Here is a 7,517-nt window from a genome sequence, read left to right as displayed (position 1 = left end):
TGAACCAAAGGAAGGTGTAAAATGGTTTCTTTTGAGAAGTACAATTAAGAATGGCACGTTTTCTCTTCTGCTTCACATTCTACCAGGAAATCTCCTTGACAATCTCCAAGTGCAGGTTTGGGTACTGGCTGCAAGTGCCTGGAGAGATGTACAGGGCTGGATCGTTGAGCTGGTTGACTGTGATGTGCAGGGAGCTCTGCATGGTGATTTGATCCAGAATTGCTGTGTATCTTCCATTAGACTTTTGGATCTCACTGTAAGTCATTATTATCAGGGAAACAGGACTTCTCCCAGTGTCCTGTTTGTACCACCTTAAGTTGTTAAAGGGGCTCACTGTATAATTGCATTGAAATGTACAATTGTCTCTCTCCAGGATGATCAGGGATGAAGGATTCTGTTCCACTTGGTTTTGCCCATTCAACCCTATTCAGAAAGCAAAGTGAGATTTGAAAGATCGACCTTTCATTCTTAATGATTTCTAATTTGCACCCTTCCCTTCTCCCCACAATGAATTCCAGGTGAACTATAAAATGGTCCTATTTCCTTTCCTCCTTCAACCCTTTGCTGCAAATGCAAAGAAAATATTCCTTGGTGGGAGCTCCTGTGTGAACCTGGATAAAACTCTTTATTAACTTACAAAAAAAATGAAGCCACAAAACCATCAAGGTCCTCAGATGCTTCTCCATTCTTCTTCTGCACAAGGATGCCTCCAAAAGGTGGCTTGTCTACTCAACACCTTTTTTTAAAACATTACACGAAGGATTTTAAGAGTTTATGCTTAGCAAATCAGAGACAACTTGCCCAGACAGAGAGTAGATTTTGGTATCCTACACACAATCATATCTACAGACAGGGTCAATACAAACATTGCCATTTTGAGGTCAAATCTACAGTTACACAAAACCTCTGATTAAGCTTTTTGCTAAGTTTCCTACTCATTATTTGCAACATTATATAGAATACTAGAGACCCGGTGCACGAATTTGTGCATAGGTGGGGACCCTCAGGGTGGCCTGTGGGGATCAGGCCGAAACCGGCAGTCTAACGAAGCCTGCCACTCCCGCTCATCCCAGCCCTGCTGCACCTGTCACAGGCTGGCACCCAGCAGTCCCAATCAGGAGAGGCTCAAGTCACTGCAGCAGCACTCGCCAGCCATGAGCCCTGTGTCTGGTGCCCATCTGGAGGGGAGAGGTGGAGGAGGAGTGGGTGTGAAGCGATCAGCCCTCCAGGCAGGTGGTGGGATGCGGGCCTGGGATCCTGATCCATCCCACTGACATTCATGCTGGTTGTCAGGAGCCACCTGGCGGCAGCTTTTATATCGTTTCTTCCTTGCAGAATGTCTAGGGAGGGGAAGAGGCCAAGGTGCCTGAGGCCAACTTCCAGGAGGCCGGTGCTGTTGGGATCATGCCGATAGTGCCAGTTCGTCAGTGCCTGACCCATTCTTGGGAATTGGACCTGCAGGACTACTGAGGGAGTGAGTGGCTGCCACCAGGCTGGTGGGCCGCCGGGATTTGTCAGTCAGCTGAGCGGTGCTCCCACTGTGGGAGCACATTGACCACCAGGGGCAGCTCCTGTGTTGAGTTTCTGCCTCCTGGTGGTCAGTGTGCTTCATAGTGACCAGTGGATTGGTCATTCGATCATTCAGACGTTCGGTGGCTTAGGCTTTTATATATATAGATAAGTCTCTATATGGCTGTATAAGCATAGTAAATTAGTATTTAAAACATAGGAGAGTTAAACCTCAACAGTCTCATCTGAAAATAGGTGAGGTAACACTTACCTAACAATTTTTGAAAAATTTAGAAGACATGATGCAGGCTGTCGCCAAGATGGCAGAGTAGGAAGCCATAGTTCTCTTTCCTCCCCAGAAATACCAGCATAACGATGACATTAGTACCAAAATACCTTGAAGAGAACTTCAGAATCCAGCTAAAAAAGTAAAAGCACCCCAGAGGAGCACAGACTGAGAGCAGTTACATTTATTCAGGTAAGAATATTTCACCTACCTGTATCACTTTCTCCAGAAATTCAGGTACGCTCAATACCAAGATGACAACCTAGGCCCATATTTTCTCCCACATTGGGCTGGAGCGGGGAGGGGGAGAGAGAAGTGATTTAGAGTGTGTACCTAGCCTCCTAGCTTCTCAAGGGCACCCTCTATGGAGCCTGTCTCTATCTTACCTCATACAGAGTGCTGAATTATAGGCAAAGCTCAATCCCTTGGGACAGTAAAAAAAAAAAAAAAAGTTGGGGGAGGGAGCCCACACCCAGTCAGTACTGTTCTGTGAGATTGGAAGAGCACAACAGAGGATTTTCCTCCAATCCTTGATTATCATGATTACCCAGTGATTACTTTAAATTATTTTAAAAGGCCTTGCTTATCCCAGTCAAAAAACATAGGGTGGTTGCATGGATTTTAATAAACAAGATTCATCTATATGCTGATAACAAGAGACTCACTTTAGCATTAAGGACATACATAGGCAAAAAGTGAATGGTTATAAAATATATTTCATGCAAATGGTAAACACTAGAGAGCAATAGTAGTTATTTTTATATCAGACAAACTCTACCTTAAACCCAAAACTGTCAAAATCACCCTAGCCAGTTTTGCTCAGTGCATCGAGCATCGGGCCGAGGACTGAAGGGTCACAGGTTTGATTCCAGTCAAGGGCATGTGTCTCAGTTGTAGGTTCAATCCTCAACAGGAGAGAACAGGGTGCATGCGGGAGGCAACCAATATATGTGTCTCTCTCACATCACTGTTCCTCTCTCTCTGTTTCTCTCTCTCTCTTCCACTCTTTCTAAAAATCCATGGAATAATATCCTCTGGTAAGGATTAATAACAACAACAAAAAACTGTCAAAAGAGATAAAGAAAGTCATCTATATATATAAAAGCCTAAGTAATCATTCGACCATTCAACCATTCAACTGGTAGCTATGAGGTGCACTGATCACCAGGGGGAGACACTCAATACACAGGCATGGAAACATGAAACAGACTGATGAATCTCAGAAGGAAGGGGGAAGGGGAGAGGGTGGGAAGAGATTAACCAAAGATCTTGTATGCATACTAAAAGCCTGATGCACAAAATTCATGCACAGTGGGGTCTCTCAGCCCAACCTGCACACTCTTGCAACCTGGGACCCCTCAGGGGATGTCCGACTGCCGGTTTAGGCCCAATTGGCAGTCGGACATCCCTCTCGCAATCCGGGAATCCTCACTCCTAACCACCCATCTGCTCACTCCTTACCGCTTGGCTCTCTGCTCCTTAGCATTGCTGCAGAGGTGGGAGAGGCTCCCACGACCACCGCTGTGCCGCCAACTGTGAGCCCAGCTTCTTACTGAGCGACACTCCCGCTGTGGGAGTGCACTGACCACCAGAGGACAGGTCCAGCATTGAGCATCTGACCCTGGTGGTCAGTGTGCGTCATAGCAAGCTGTCGTTCTGGTTGTTCCGCTATAAGGGTTGCTGGGATATAGCTAAGAGGCCCAGTGAACATATTTGTACACCCGTGGGGTCCCTCAGCCTGGCCTACAGGGATCAGGCCAAAACCGGCAGTCTGACATCCCCAAAAGGATCCTGGATTACGAGAGGTCGCAGGCCAGGCCAAGGGGCCACACTGGTGCATGAATCTGTGCATGGGACCTCTAGTTATGTAATAATAAATGGGTCAATTAATCAAGAGTACATGATACTTACAAATGTATAAGTATCTAATATCAGAGTTACTAATATATAAAAATTATATTATATTTCTTCCAGCCTGAAAATTTAGATTTGCCAGTTCCCACAATTACATGAGCTAATTCCTTAAAATCTTTCTCTCTCTCCACTCACAGGCTTACACACACACACACACACACACACACACACACACACACACACACACAATTGATCCTATTGGTTCTGTTTCTATGGAGAACCCTAATATAGAGGATGATTTTAAAAAATAGAGAGATTTTATATTCAAAAAATCATAGCCTTAAATTTGTATACACCTAAATGATACAGATTCATTGTGTGTAGGTTTATATACTCTTGTGAATATTTGTTATACTTCACAATAAAATTATTTTAAGTGTTGATAGTAATGATATTATAGCTCATAGAAATGGTTGATTCCTCAGAGATACATACACCCGCGAAGGGTTAAACCACAAAATCAGCCCAGAAAGTTTGAGAGATACAAAACTGAAAGGAGAGAGTGTAGGTGAGCAGAAGAATGAGAAAGAATGTCAGTACAACAGAACTCTGCATACCCATTCTTCTTATATTAAGAGCACTATATATGAAATACAACCATTTATCAACAACACCTTCAGAGAGGCAATAATAGTTACTGCAATGGAAATTTACAACTTCACCAAGAAATCTATGTGGTAACAAAAAAAAAAAATCAAAAATTCTCCCCCAAAGCAATGGCAGGACCCAAATCACTGAGGCAGCAGCAGATTTCAAGGCATTCAAGTAGTTAGGACTCTTCCAAACTCTAAATCCAAGTTTTGTCTATTTAATTCCTCGCCTATGAGAACTCAGAAGTTACAACGTTGCCCTTGCTCTCCAGAATTCGTTTTCTATTTCCCATTGTTGTGTGAAGTATTTGTGAGCAGGTTGTCAGCTACTTAGTCTGGGTCTTATCCATCCCAAACAACTCACAATGTTGGGAAAACAGGCAAATAGTAGACCTTTCCTGAGATGACACCTCACTACACATCTTGTAAAATAATGAAGTAGTTTATTATGATTCCCTCCTTCTTTAATGGCATCTCTTCCATTCAAATAATTTTCTCTGTATTTATTTCTAAGAAGTCTTAGAGGTTGACTAGATATATATTCTTTATAGACCCAGTAAACTGTTGGCATAAAGTGAACTCATATTAAAGTATAAATTTTGTATGAAAAAATAGCCCAGTAGATGTGGCTCAGTGGATTGAGCACCATCCCATACACCAAGAAGTAATTGGTTTGATTCTCGGTCAGAGTACATACCTGGGTTGCAGGACTGATGCCCAGGTGAGGGTTGAGGGGTACAGGAAGAAGCCCATTGATGTTTCTTTCATCATCGCTGTTTCTATGTCTCTTTCCCTCTCCCTTCCTCTCTCTCCAAAATAAAATAAAATAGTAATTTAAAAATGCTTAGGTTGGAAATCTTAATAAGAAACAATGAAAAATGGGGGAAAAAGACAAACATAACCTTTAAAATCAATGAAGAAAAATGACTTACTCAAGAATGGATATTGAACCTGGGTACATGCTTCAAAATAAACAAAGAAAAATATAAAGTTTTGAACATAACCTCACTAATTACACACACACCTAAAAAATATCTAGACTACAATATTAAAGACAAAAATAATCTAAAAGAAATTAAAGAACCGTGTGACCCTGGATCCAAGTGAGGCTGGGTCCCGGGCCCAGGTGAGGCCACGCGCCCCTGGGTCTGGGAGAGGCCACGCGCCCCTGGATCTGGGTGAGGCCACGCGCCCCTGGGTTCGGGTGAAGCTGGATCCCGGGTTCGGGTGAGGCCGTGTGCCCCTGGATCCGGGTGAGGCTGGGTCCCGGGCCCGGGTGAGGCCACGCGCCCTTGGGTCCGGGTGAGGCCGTGTGCCCGTGGATCCGGGTGAGGCTGGGTCCCGGTCCCGGGTGAGGCCATGCGCCCCTGGGTCTGGGTGAAGCCGTGTGCCCCTGGATCTGGGTGAGGCCACACGCCCCTGGATCCGGGTAAGGCCATGCGCCTCTAGGTCTGGGTGAAGCCGGATCCCAGGTCCGGGTGAGGCCGTGTGCCCCTGGATCCGGGTGAGGCTGGGTCCCGGGCCCGGGTGAGGCCGTGCACCCCTGGGTCTGGGAGAGGCCACGCGCCCCTGGGTCCAGGTGAGGCCACACGCCCCTGGGTCTGGGTGAAGCTGGATCATGGGTCTGGGTGAGGCCTTGCGCACCTAGGTCCGGGTGAGGCCACGCGCCCCTGGGTCTGGGAGAGGCCACGCAACCCTGGGTCCGGGGGAGGCCACGTGCCTCTGGGTCTGGGTGAAGCTGGATCCCGGGTCTGGGTGAGGCCGTGTGCCCCTGGATCCGAGTGAGGCTGGGTCCCGGGCCTGGGTGAGGCCACGCGCCCCTCGATCCGGGTGAGGCTGGGTCCTGGGCCCGGGTGAGGCCACGCGCCCCTGGGTCCAGGTGAGGCCGTGGGCCCCTGGATCCAGGTGAGGCCACACGCCCCTGGGTCCGGGTGAGGCCACGCGCCTCTGGGTCTGGGTGAAGCCGGATCCCGGGTCCGGGTGAGGCCGTGTGCCCCTGGATCCGGGTGAGGCTGGTCCCGGGCCCGGGTGAGGCCGTGCACCCCTGGGTCTGGGAGAGGCCACGCGCCCCTGGGTCCGGGTGAGGCCATGCACCCCTGGGTCCGGGTGAAGCTGAATCCTGGGTCCGGGCAAGGCCCTGTGCCCCTGGATTTGGGTGAGGCTGGGTCCCGGGTCCGGGTGAGGCCTTGTGTCCCTGGATCTGTGTGAGGCCACGCGACCCTGGGTCCGGGTGAGGCCACGCGCCCCTGGGTCCGGGTGAAGCTAGGTCCCGGGTCCGGGTGAGGCCGTGTGCCCCTGGATCCGGGTGAGGCTGAGTCCCGGGTCCGGGTGAGGCTGCGCGCACCTAGGTCCGGGTGAGGCCTCGCGCCCCTGGGTACGGGTGAAGCTGGATCCCGGGTCCGGGTGAGGCCGTGTGCCCCTGGATCCGGGTGAGGCTGGGTCCCGGGTCTGGGTGAGGCCACGCGCCCCCTGGGTCCGGTTGAGGCCACGTGCCCCTGAGTCCAGGTGAAGCCGTGCCCCTGGGTCCGGCCGAGACCAAGCCAGAGGGAGTCGGACATCCGTTACCACCATTTGTCCACCATCCAGAGCTGAGGGGTCAGTGCCGACATGTACACATAAGGAACTGGTGGACATTGAAATTGGGTCTCAAAAGAACTGTTGGTCCAGAAAGAAACTCACTACAGACTGATTCATTTGCCTGTCAGCATAACTATTATTGCTCATCTCACATTTTGTTCTTAAAAGTATATCTCTAGTGACACATGATCTCACTCATCTAGGGGAAATGATGAACAACATAGACTGATGAACAAGAACAGAACCAGAAACAAGGAGGCATCGATCAGACTGTCGGGCCTCAGAGGGAGGATAGGGGAGGGTGGGGGGAGGGGGGAGAGATCAACCAAAGGACTTGTGTGCATGCATATGAGCCTAACCAATGGTTAATTTCAACAGGGGGTTGGAGCATCCGTGGGGAGGGGTGTGGAATGGGAATGGGGGGATGAGGACAAACATGTGACACCTTAATCAATAAAGAAATTTAAAAAAAAGAAATTAAAGAAAATATGAGGTAAATTTTTCTCATTTTAGAGTGCTATAATTTTTTATGTAACTCAAAATCTACAAAAAGAAATTTTGATAAATTTACTAATATTAAAATCTACTTTTTAAATTCTGCATGGCAAAAAAGGAAAAGGGGCCATAAATACAATCAGAAG

The sequence above is a fragment of the Eptesicus fuscus genome, chromosome 5 (assembly GCF_027574615.1).
Source record: "Eptesicus fuscus isolate TK198812 chromosome 5, DD_ASM_mEF_20220401, whole genome shotgun sequence".
Lineage (NCBI taxonomy): Eukaryota > Metazoa > Chordata > Mammalia > Chiroptera > Vespertilionidae > Eptesicus > Eptesicus fuscus.
The sequence above is the reverse complement of the archived record's forward strand: the minus strand, read 5'-3'. Positions refer to the sequence as shown.